Source organism: Neovison vison, chromosome 1 (assembly GCF_020171115.1).
Source record: "Neovison vison isolate M4711 chromosome 1, ASM_NN_V1, whole genome shotgun sequence".
Lineage (NCBI taxonomy): Eukaryota > Metazoa > Chordata > Mammalia > Carnivora > Mustelidae > Neogale > Neogale vison.
The window spans coordinates 309,100,304-309,112,482 of NC_058091.1; the positions used below are offsets into that span (position 1 = coordinate 309,100,304).

The window sequence follows — 12,179 nt, forward strand, 5'->3', positions numbered from 1 at the left end:
GCGGTGTCCCCCTTCTCCCAGAGCACAGCCCCTGGGGGCTGGGCAGGCACGTTTATGCAACCTCCGCCTGGGACCGTCCTGCAGGGGGGCCTCCCGGGCGGGTTGGGGGGGGCTTCCTCCTGCACCTGCAGTCGAGGCTTCTCAGCCACCCTCTGTCGGTAACAACCCACCCCACCCCACCCGAGGCGGGGAGAAAAGGGAGAGCAGAGGCTTGAAGAGAAGTTAACGGAGGCCAAAAGCCAGAAGATCTTCGGAAAGTGATTTTTTCTTGCGCTTAGAACAGATGTGACATACAATATCTGGGCCTCCAAGGCCTAGAATATCCCTTGAAAGGTTCCCAGGACAATTCTTTTCCTCTCCATTTGACCTCTTTATCTGAGGTGTAACTCCCACGTACCAGTCACCCCCTCCAGACCCACAAGTCAGGTTTGATCGTCGCTGCCCGAGCTGCCCGAGCTGAGCAGTCACCGCCTCCAGCCTCCACCCGCTCCAGGACGTTTTAATCCAGGTAATCAGAAACCTGCACCCACCAGCCAACTCCCTTCCTCCTCACCCACCAGCCCCTGCAAACGCTAATCTATCCCTCCCTCCCTCCCTCCCTCCCTCCCTCCCTTCCTTCCTTTTTTCCTTCCTTCCTTTCCTTCTTCCTTCCTTCCTTCCTTTCCTATGATTTATTTGCCAGAGAGTGAGAGCGAGCACAAGCAGGGGGAGCAGCAGGCTGAGGGAGTACGCGGGGCTCCATCCCAGGACCCCGGGATCATGACCTGAGTCGAAGGCAGATGCTTCACCGCCTGAGCCACCCAGACTTCCCCAAACTCTAGCCTTTCGATACATCTACTATGGAAAGATTAGAGTCAAATAGATTTTACTCCTCTGGACATTCCCTATAAATGAAATCATGGGATCTGTGGTCTTTGTGTCTGGCATCTTCCACTTAGCGTAATGTTTTCAAGGTTTATCGATATTGTGATACGTGCCAGCACTTTCGTTCCTTCTTACAGCCGGAGGATAGTCCGCTGAGTGGATGGAGCACAGTTTATCCCTGCATTCGTCAGCTGGTGGGCATTTGGGTTGTTTCCACTTTTTGCTGTTATGAATAATGCTGCAGTGAACCTTTTTGTCTCGATTTTGGTGTGGACATAGGTCTTCTGTTCCCTCGCTCTATACCTGGGAGTGGAATTGGTGGGTTATATGGTAACTTTACCATCTCAAAGAACCACCAGAGACCTATTTTTAGGTTTTTTTTGGGAAAAGGAAGGTGCGGTCAGTTCAAAAAACAGTTGAATAGATCTACAACAGGGATGGGTAAATCAGCTTCCACATGTTGACAGAGAACCTTCTCCTCAGAAAGCCCTCTGCATGGAGACCTATGAGAGGAACAGTTCACTGTATGGTGTGGAATGAGACAGAGCTCAGGGAGGGCAGGATGCAGTGACGACATCCTCCTCCTGGACAGAAGAGAGACAGACATCCCGGCTCCCAGCTGTCCCCCATCACAGGGACTGAAACACATGGCGAGCAGAAATCCCACGGGCCCGGGGCCGCAGTGAGCGGTTAGGGCGAGGGTTCTGCTGAGGTCGTGGGGAAGAATGCAGCCTTACAGCTGAAAAAATATTTGCCTCCACCTCCAAGAGAGTTTGCAGCAGGGAGAAGAGAACAGCGTGGATTGAAGCCCAGCAGTGTGACAGTGCCCGATGCCCTTGGTCCTGGAGAAAGGCTAGGAGTCAGAGGGGCGGGGTCCATGGGAGTAAACCGAAGCCATGCTAAGGAGTTTGACCTTGAACCCTAGGTTCTGGGATCTGCCCCAGGACTTGGGGCTGTGCAGGGTGGTCAGCTTGTTCTGGAGCCATGCCCTTGGAGGAGGGGAGGGAGGGAGTCCTGAGGATGGGGATCTGGGCAGAGGCTCCATGGGGAGAGAGAGACCAGAAGGACCTGGGAGTGGGGTGGGGATAGGGAGGGAGAGGCCAGTGAAGGATGTCCCCGGGACTGCATGAAAGGTGGGAGGTGTGGGGGAGAGGGAGAGCTGCCTGAGTCATACACACTTGGGTTTTTCTAGAAAGAATGGCTGGCATTACAGCCCCTGGGCACACAGAGCTGCTAAATGCTTTAACCGCTTGTTTCAAGACAGCTTCACATGGAAACTCGGAATTTTCAGAGAGGCTTGCAGATTCTTTTGGTTTGGGACAAAGCCTTCGCTCTCTGTCTCCATCAGGTGCGGGTGTGAGTGCCCATGCTATAATGGCGCCCGTTACGCGGATGGCTCCGTTCGTGGTACACACCACCCAATGCCAGGCCCAGCCCCACACTACAAACCCCTCCGGTTCCTCCTCATGGGCATGTAAGGCCCACCCCAGGGCAGCAGAAGCGTGAAAAGGATATTCTTAACTCCAGAGTCACACTTTTTCCTCCTCATTTTCTTGTTTTTCTGTTTTGGGGCTTCTTCTCCCTACTTCCCTGATCTTCCGGAAGAATCTGGAACACTCCTGCTGCCCAGTGTTCTCTGCAGGATCTGTGTCTGCAGGAGCCGGTGTCATTTCTCCCCCAGCAAGAAGGCTCAGGCACAGTCTGGCACAGCCTGGGGATTGCAAAAGTGCCCTTGACTCAAGGTGTCAGAGGAAAAATCAATCCCTAAGGCAGGATGGAGGTCGAAAATCCAGGCTGGGAGCAACACGGGGGCAAGCCAGAATGTTTCGAGGATGCCAACTCCCTGGCTTTGATTTATACTCCTCTTCTTTACTTACCCTGGGGCGTCAAGGACGGCCAGCATGGAGGCTTTCAAGTGGGAAGGAGCATGAGGAATTCAGTGAGGCTGAGTAATTGGGACAGGTGTCTGGGCAGTTTCCTGACCTTGATGTTTGTGCATGATACTTTTCCCCAGGGAATTCCTGGAATTAGCCCAGACCACAGAGGTAGCCAGGTGTCACCATGGCTTGGGTCCCCATGTGAGCATCACTCCTTATTGCCGGAAAGGTGACAGGTTTGGCAGCCTGTGGTGACAGAAGACTAAGTCTGAACCGCACACACAAGGATTATCTTGGTTTTCCTCTGTGCCTCTGCTCCAGAGACCTCCAGCACTCGGCTCTGGTGGATATTTCTGTGCTTTCATCCTTTTGGGAATTGGATCCTTTTATAATTCTACAACATTGTGAAATGTTTAGCCATTAGGACACCTAGGGGAGTTGACACACGATTAGATAATAACAGCGCATTTTAAAATAGCTAATGGGTTCCAGGTTACTCTTCTGTTAGTTGATGGTTAAAATCTTCATAAAAACCACAGGGTCAGATATCTCTGAATCGTCTGTAAGTTGTTTCCAATGGTTTTCAAATAAGGATTAACTACATCAAAGCTGGAGTGAACTTGAGCTTCTCTTTAGCTTAACTTCATTCAGTTTCAGATCTAAGAGCTGATTTAATTAATATTTATATGAGCTTTAAACATCATTAACAGCAGAGTTGTACATTGTTACTGTCATGGTCCCCTGATGAATAGCGTCCCTGTGCCCTTTCCAGTTTGCAATGTGACTTTGTTGTTCCTCCTTAAATCAAGCACTAAGATTCATTTCTCCAACCTCGGGCTGGCCCGGTGACTTGCTTTGACCACCAGAATGCAGCAAAAATGACACAGAGCAGCCTCTAAGACTAGGCCTTAAGGGATATTGTAAATTCTCTTGTCAATCTTTCGGAACACTCGGAGTCCCTGTGGAGAGCAAAGGCGAGCTGACTGCTGTACAGAATGTCCCAGACATGGGGATGAAACCACCTTAGATCCATGCCTCAGCTTTTCGACCAGCTGTCTGAACCTAGGGGTGGCCAGCAGAAACTTGAGAAACCATATATTTCTTTGCTGAAGTCACTAAATTTTAATGATGTTTGTTATGCAACAAGAGATAACGAATACAGGGGTGCCTGGGTTGCTCAGTGGGTTAAGGTCTCTGTCTTCGGCTCAGGACATGATCCTGGAGTCCTGGGATCGAGTCCCGCATCGGGCTCTCTGCTCGGCAGGCAGCCTGCTTCCTTTCCTCTCTCTCTGCCTGCCTCTCTGCCTACTTGTGATCTCTGTCTGTCAAATAAATAAATAAAATCTTTAAAAACAAAAAGATAACTAATACAAATGGGACCCTAAATGGTGATAGGATGGTGTCCTTTTTCTATGAAAACGGATGTCATCCCTAAAAACAAATGAAGAAGTTTCCCACTTTCCAGAACAGTAACAGTAGGGTTTCTTCCTTGGAAAAAAAGGAAGCAGGGTTGTTTAAGAACATCTGTGAATTTAGATTTAAATGCCAAAATATAATAATGCTTACCCATGAAAAAAAGAAAACTGCGTGGTTTCATTATTTAAACTAAGAGCTAGTTCAGGGAGGCAGAGAAAAAGAAATTGCTAAATGGGTTCTGTGATTGCCGGAAAATTGCCATTTTCGCCTTACTGGTGTGTTTGCTTGCTTTGTACTCAAAGGAGTTGGAACTGACTGCCCTTCACACTTGGCTTTGAATTAGCAAAATCATGCTCTCCCTTTCTGCCCCTTTTCCGTGCTGACCCTTCCTTCCTGTTAGCTCTCCCCACACTAGTAGACCATAAGCTCATCCATGCACGTTTTTGGGTGTCTGAATAATTTGCCCCTTTTTATATTGAGTAACTTTCTATGCACAGATATATCCCTGATTGTTTACTGACTTGCTCATTGAAACATGTTCAGGTTTTTCTTGTTTGGGGCGATTATGAGTTGAGCTGCTGCAAATGTCTCTTTATTGTATTTATTTAATTATTTAAAACATTTATTTATCTATTTTATTTTAGAGAGAGAGAGAGCGTTCAGGAGCTGGCGGAGGGGCAGAGGAGAGGGAGAGAGAGAATCTTAAGCAGGCACCACGCCCAGCGCAGAGCCTCATACGGGGCTGGATCCCACAAGCCCATGACCATGACCCCAACAAAGAGTTGGGGGTGCTCGACCGACTGAGCCTCCCCGGTGCCCCTCTGCAACCACAAATTTTATTTAATTTTATTTTAGTGCCGGTACAGCTAACACCCAGCGTTTTATTAGATTCAGGTGGGTCTGGTGATTCCGCAGATCCCTACATCACTCAGCGTTCAGTTCATCGGAAGAAGTGTCCTCTCACGCCCCTTCACCTATTTCCCCCTCCCCCACTCTCCTCTCCTCTGGTAACCACCAGTTTGCTCTCCATGGCTAAGAGTCTGTTTTGGGGTTTATTTCTCTCTGTGTTTTTCTTTTTCTTTGTTCGTTTGTCCTGTTTCATAAATTCCACATAGGCTTGAATCGTATGGTATTTGTCTTTCTCTGACTTATTTCACGAAGGGAGCTACTCTCTAGCTCCATCCACATTGTTGCAAATAGCCGGCCCAAATTCCCAGGACCCAAGGCCAAGCAAGATCAAGTTTACATAATGGATGCAAACACAGTGAAATGACCGTTTGGAACGGGTTGACTTTACACATGATCAGAAGATAGAAGAGATACAAATACATTTTTTTTTTTAAATTGACGCACTTTGATTGGGCCTAAAAAAGTATTCGATGTTGGCAGCCAGAAAGGGACAAGGGATGGCCCCAATTTGTTGATTTGAGGGTTTGGGCATTCTTGAGGGTAGTTTTGGAGGCAGAAAGAACTGTGCAGGTGTTCACTTTGGCTCTATATTTTAATTTTCAATATATGAAGTTTCCTAATCCTAAACAATTCTTCTTTCATTATTAAAGCTTAAGTTACAGATCTCATTTTTCTTATATTTCGAGCAAATTTGAGGCATCGGTTTAAGTAGATCTTTGGATGATACTTGGTCCCATTTACTAATTTAATTAATTAGCCCTCCTCAAACCTTTTTTTTTTTTTAAAGATTTTATCCATTTATTTGACAGAGAGAGATCACAAGTAGGCAGAGAGGCAGGCAGAGAGAGAGAGGAGGAAGCAGGCTCCCCGCCGAGCAGAGAGCCCGATGCGGGACTCGATCCCAGGACCCTGAGACCATGACCCGAGCCGAAGGCAGCGGCCCAACCCACCGAGCCACCCAGGCGCCCAAACCTTTTTTTTTTTTTTTTTTTTAGTGTAAGTGAGTATAAAGGTTATTATAACTGGAATACAATTGAAATCAGAATTATCTTTCTATAGTAAATCTAAAATTCACAAATGGTGGGGAAAAGACCAACTTCATAAAAAGAAAAACATTAAGCTTTTTTCTGAACTCAAATCTAAAGCATTAGTCATGACTCACACCTTTGTAATAACACCCTTACAATGTTTTTATACATGTGTCGTTTCAGCCTTACTGGAATTCTGTAATAATAGCCAAAATATCGCCAGCCCCGAGCTTCCAGTTCAAGGCATCATACTCCTCTTGTGATGTGAGTAAACAGAAAGGATATGCGATGTCTGTGTCTGCTCCCATGGGCCTCTCCAGTCTAAGAGGACATAGTTTTCTGGCTTCTTTAAGTTAATCAAATACGCTATACACCTAAGCTCATTGAGCCTTTGAACACATGGCTTTCTTCTCATCATATGCTCAGTTTTTTTCTCTTTGGCTGCCTTATTACCATTCATTTTTTAAAGTTTAACATGTATAGTAAGAAGGCTTGATTTACATACACTGGGAAGTGATCACCACGACAGGTTTTGTGACCATCCTTCACCTCATGTACATAGAACAAAAAGAAGAGGGAAAAAATGTCTCCTGTGGGGAGCACTCGGAAGATCTACCCTCCTATCCTTCCTGCACACCCGAGGCCAGGGCGAGCTGAAGACTAGCGCCTGTTTCTCTGAAAACTAGAAGGTCATGCCTTCAATCCCCTCTCCTCCCACCCACCCGCAGATCTTTTTAGCTGTATAGTAAAATGTCATAGAACTGATTTCCTCTTATGGTGCTTTTGTTATTTGGATTAACAATAAAAAAAACCTCTTGGGGTGTCTGGCTGGTGCGGTTGACAGAGTGTGTGACTCTCCATCTCGGGGCTGTGAGTTTGAGCCCCACAGCAGGTGTAGAGGTTACTTAAAAGTAAAAGAAATTTATTTTTATTTTTTATAGTATTTTTTAAATTAACATATAATGTAGTATTTGCCCTAGGGGTTACAGATCTGTGCATAATCAGGCTTACACACTTCACAGCACTCACCATAGCACATACCCTCCCCAGTGTCCATACCCAATTTTTTTTTTAATTTTTAAAGATTTATTTGTTTTAGAGAAAGAGAGAGCTTAAGCAGAGGGGCAAAGGAAGAGGAGAGAGAATCCCAAGCAGACACCTTGCTGAGCACAGAGCCTAATGCCGAATTTGATCCCATGACACTGAGGTCACAACCTGAACCAAAACCAAGAGTTGGATGCTCAACCAACTATGCCACCCAGGCACCCCTAAAGTAAAAACAAACAAACCTAAAACAACAACAACAACAACAACAAAAAACTCCTGACTATTGATTATAGGAAATCTAACAAAGTTACAAAAGAAACAAAGCTTAAGCTCTCTCTGAACTGTTTCAACATGGTAAATAAACTTAGTAAGATAAGACTTCATCCCCAAAACGAAAGTCAAATTGATGATTCAGTTGCACATTTGAAATTCAGTGTGACATAGCTGAGCTTCCAATAGGTCAAATTCTCTTAAGTATCCCAAGAATATCCAATACCAAATGTGCATATCGTACCTAACAAATTTCATCTTCATGCTATGTTTTTGAGGGGCAAGTGACTGGCTTGGTCAGTACAATGTGTGACTCTTGATCTTGGGGTTGTGAGTTCAAGCCCTATGCTGGAGGTAGACATTACTTAAAAGTAAATTAAAATAAAATATAATGGTTTTGAGTCTCAAAAGTTTTTGATACTTAATTCTAAATCTTCGTGGACTAAAAGATATTTGTGCACGGCAGAAAATAGTCAGCAACCCAGCTCACTGAGGCTACTGAGGCTACTGAGGCTACTAAGGCCACGGGCTACAGGCAAATATGAGGCTGAACATTGCCAGGTCAAGGTGGGTCTTCTTCCTGCCTGGCAGTCATGCGGGGAGTCCTGTGCACGATTGTTCTGTCCGTGATTCCAGAGTCTCTAGGAGATTCTTTGGTGTAGCTTGAATCCTTATGTTCCCATTATACATACCACATTCAAATACCTTGGACCTTAAGAGGGATCCTAAAATATGTAAAATGTCTGTTCCTTTCAACACAAAAGAATTTAAAACTTGTTGGAATTTTGCTTTCTCTTATTTTTTTTTTCAGACTACGCACAACTTCTATGGATATTTAAAATGCTCTCCTGTTGAATTCTGTAGATCACACACACAGGTACCCATGTATGAGGTTGTCCCACTGACCGAGGCCTGGAGAGAAGCTGCGGGAGGTATGAAGTCCACGTTCTAATACTCGGACGCAGCGTATGTGGCATGATGAGAAAAAGAGTTTTTGTAGATGTAATTCAGTGAAGGATCTTGAGATGAGATCTTCCTGGATAATCTGGGTGGGCCCTCCATCCAACATCTGTCATTCTGGGAGGCAGGAGAGAAGAACGTAAAACCACAGACGAGGCCATACGAGAGCGCAGGTGCAGACTGGAGTGAGGGAGACTTGGGTCTCGGACCACCTTGAACCTCCAGAAGCCACAAGCACCAGGGAAGGATTCTGTCCGTAGCGGGAGTGCAGCCCGGCCAGACTTCTGTCTCCAGAACTGTGAGAGAAGACATTTCTGTTGTTTTAAGCCACCAAGTTTGTGGCATTCGCTGCCGGTCTCAGGCAACTGATGCAGGCGTGTTCGGGGCACACCTGGGCGAGACAGGTTTCTGCATGTGTATGAAGATCCTTGAGTTGCACGTATAGAAACCCCGTGACACTCTTATTCATAAAAGAGTCACTTGTAAGGATATGGAGCACTAGAACTGAAGGTCAAGAAAGAATCTGGGCTAGAGAAAGGGATGAGAGCCAGGACCTGGAATGCTGGCAGGACCCTGTTTTTCTTTGTGTTTGCTTCATTGTTTTTTGTTTTCCGCAGCCACGTTTGCCCTGCCTCCATGGAGAACAGACTACCCCATAGCTCCTGCACGTACGTGTTACTATTCTAGCCACATGGGGAAACTAGCTAATCTGTGCTCACCCCCAAAGCCAACTTGGATAGCTCAGGCGCCCTTCCCTGGTCTCATCCCCGATGGTGCTAGGGGCAAGATTTGCCATAGAAACCTGGCTGCCAGGTGCATGTATCCGTGTGGATAAGGAGGCTGATTCTTTGAGAAAAGCCAGTGTCCAGTGGTGTCTACCTGTAGCAGCTGTCTTATTGTGCTGTGTCATATCGGTTAGCTACTGCCCCCGCCAAAAACTGTCCAAAAAAACCCCCAAATGAATACCTGAAAATAACAATTATTTATTTTCACAGATCACAGGGCAGCTGGCTGAGGTTGGGCTTGGCTGGACGATCCTGGGGCTCGGGTGCAGGCGCGACAGCCACCAGGGAGGAGCTCTTCTCATGGTGATGGCAGAAGTACAGGAGGGCAAGCCCCGAAAGGCAAGCACGTTTGCGTCGTGCGCGCGAACATCCTATCGGCCAAAGCATCCCCGCCGCCTTCTGCTGGTGGAGTGGGGAAGGGTCCTCCTCTTACAGAGGTTAGGTGGGTGGGAGAAGGTTGTTGAGCAATAATCTATCACATGGCACAAGGTTTTTAGTAATGGAACTAAAGGATCAAACATAATCCCACTCCTAGTGGGACTCCTACCATCAGGAAACTCCTGACCTACTGGATCGTGAACTTCTTAGAATAATGCATCAAGACTCTTTCCAGAAATGTTTGGATTAAACCCCATTAAGCCTTTAAACTTAACTTCCAGTACATAGGAGACATAAGGAAGGATCGAGAGAGAAGCTGAATGGATACTGAATCGGTTATTTCCTGCTCAGTAACAAATTACCCCCAAGCTGAGCTGCTTACACAGCAATGAACAGTAGCTCACAGGATCGTGCAAGAGAGAGCAAGGAGAAAGCCAGGTGTGACCCAGTCTCAGAGGCATGAGCTGTCACTTTTGCTCATTCTGTTTGTTAGAAATGAGTCAGAGGACAGCTGACACTCCAGAGGAATTTCTACCATTGAATCAAGAGAATCAAAGCGTTTGTGGACATATTTAAAAATCACTACTGAAATTATTTTAGATAAAGAGATAAAGAGACCAAAAGCAGTGTTTCACATTCCTGACTGGCTCCTGCATTTTTTTTTCTTTTTTAAGTCATATTAGTAATTCTGGGGACAAATGGGGAAACTGGGATGTGAAACAAGTATTACACAGATTGGGGAATGGTTGATAATTTTCATAGGTGTGACAAGGGCGTTGTGGTGACATGGAAGGAGGTCCTTATTCTTAGAGGATGCAGATGGAAGTATTGGGCAGTGAAATGGCTTGATGTCTGCAACTTGTTTTCAAACAGGTAAAACAAACAAACAAAAAAGAGATAAAGCACATGAGCCAGGGGTGCCTGGGTGGCTCAGTGGGTTAAAGCCTCTGCCTTTGACTCAGGTCATGATCTCAGGATCCTGGGATCGAGCCCCGCATCGGCCTCTCTGCTTAGCGGGGAGCCTGCTTCCCCCTCTCTCTTAGCCTGCCTCTCTGCCCACTTGTGATCTCTGTCAAATAAATAAATAAAATCTTAAAAAAAAAAGAGCCAAAATACTAGCACTGGAATCTCAGTGGAGAGTACATATGTGTTCATTGTACTAATTCTTTACTTTTTTACACTTTCAACATTTTTCTAAATTAAAAGTGGATAAATATATGAGGATAACTGGGTCAAATTCCGGGTGAAGGAATTTGGATGTCATCCTTGGCCTGCCCATAAGGAACATGAGAACGTTCACCTTTCCATAAATGCTCTTCTTTTATCTGGCAAGATAAATGTTCTTCTTTTTCTGGCAAGTGGGTGTCTCATTCGCTTCAGAGAAAGTTCTTTCTGAAGCAAACCCAGGGGCTTCCTGTGGGGTGCTCTCTCTGCTAAACCAGGTAGAGAAGCCGTGAGGATGATATTAAAGCCATACGGGGAAAGCAGAACAAATTAGAAATTGATGTCTAGGAGAAAAATCAGGGTTGTTTATGAAAAACAGAAGTTCCCAGACTTTCAGTGACTCGCGGAGGTAAGGAATAAGGGTGGGGAAGAAGAGGCCTTTCAAACTTGCAGGCCAGGGTTTCAAAGACAACCACCAGGAAGCCTCTATCTGTTAGGAACCAAGGACTCCTGGAGGAAATGGAAGCAGGTTCACGATCAAGAGGCAACCCCAGGATAGTGCTCCTGAAACAAACCCACATTCACAATTTTTAGAGTACCCAATGGGAATCCGACGTGTTTGAATTTGAGGTCAACAACACAGTGAACAAATTAACAAAACATTAGCTCACCATCCTGTAATAGTTTAATAACTCATGGGCACAAAAACCATCTCATGCATTCAGTGCCATGTGTTATCCTAACAATGAGGTGTTGATTTTAAAATCACAGTCGACTGACGTACACTTAGAAGGAAGCAGGTACAATCAGAATGTGGGAACTTTCTGCAGGGTAACAACCTAATGGGGAGACTATTCTAGATTAAAAGAGCATTAAGAAAAAGGAAAACCTCAGGGCACCTGGTGGCTCAGTCAGTCATCTGGCTCTTGATCTCAGCTCAGGTCTTGATCTCGAGGTTGTGAGTTCAAGTCCTGAACTAGCCTCTATGCTGGACCCGGAGCCTACTTAAGGAAAAAAAAATTAAAGAAAGAAAGAAAGAAAAACAAATCTCAAAACTTGGAAATAGGAAATGCATGATTTGCTCTCCTTGCTTTCAACAACATGCTGGACACTAACGCTCTGGGTGGGGGGTGGGGGCGGGTACACCTTCATTTCAGACTGTTTAAGATTCATTAAGATAGTTGACAATTCTGTGAGGGGGAGGATAACATGTACAAAACTGAAAGAGGCAAATGATTCTTATCTGACAGAAGTTGAGTTTAATTTTGTCTTGTAGGGATGCAAATCGTTCCTTGTCTGGTTGCAAAGGTAATAAAAAATGTTTTGATGATCGGTTTTATCGCCTGGGAGGTTGTTACCCAGAATTTTAAACACCTATAAGCCATTCTCCGATGCTTTCATCTCTGAAAGTTTCTTTTAACCAGTTTAACCATCCTGCTGCTTCCCTCACTAATGAGTTAATTAAATATTTGGTACTAGTT

General features: G+C 45.5%; 1 long non-coding RNA gene across 1 annotated transcript; it reads left to right on the forward strand.

Moving 5' to 3' along the window:
- The first annotated feature begins 446 nt into the window (after positions 1 to 446).
- On the forward strand, positions 447 to 8,554 carry LOC122902389. The gene is made up of 4 exons (XR_006383800.1): positions 447 to 508; positions 6,278 to 6,358; positions 8,223 to 8,343; positions 8,500 to 8,554. It is a non-coding gene; the product is annotated as an uncharacterized LOC122902389 (long non-coding RNA).
- Positions 8,555 to 12,179: the final 3,625 nt, after the last annotated feature.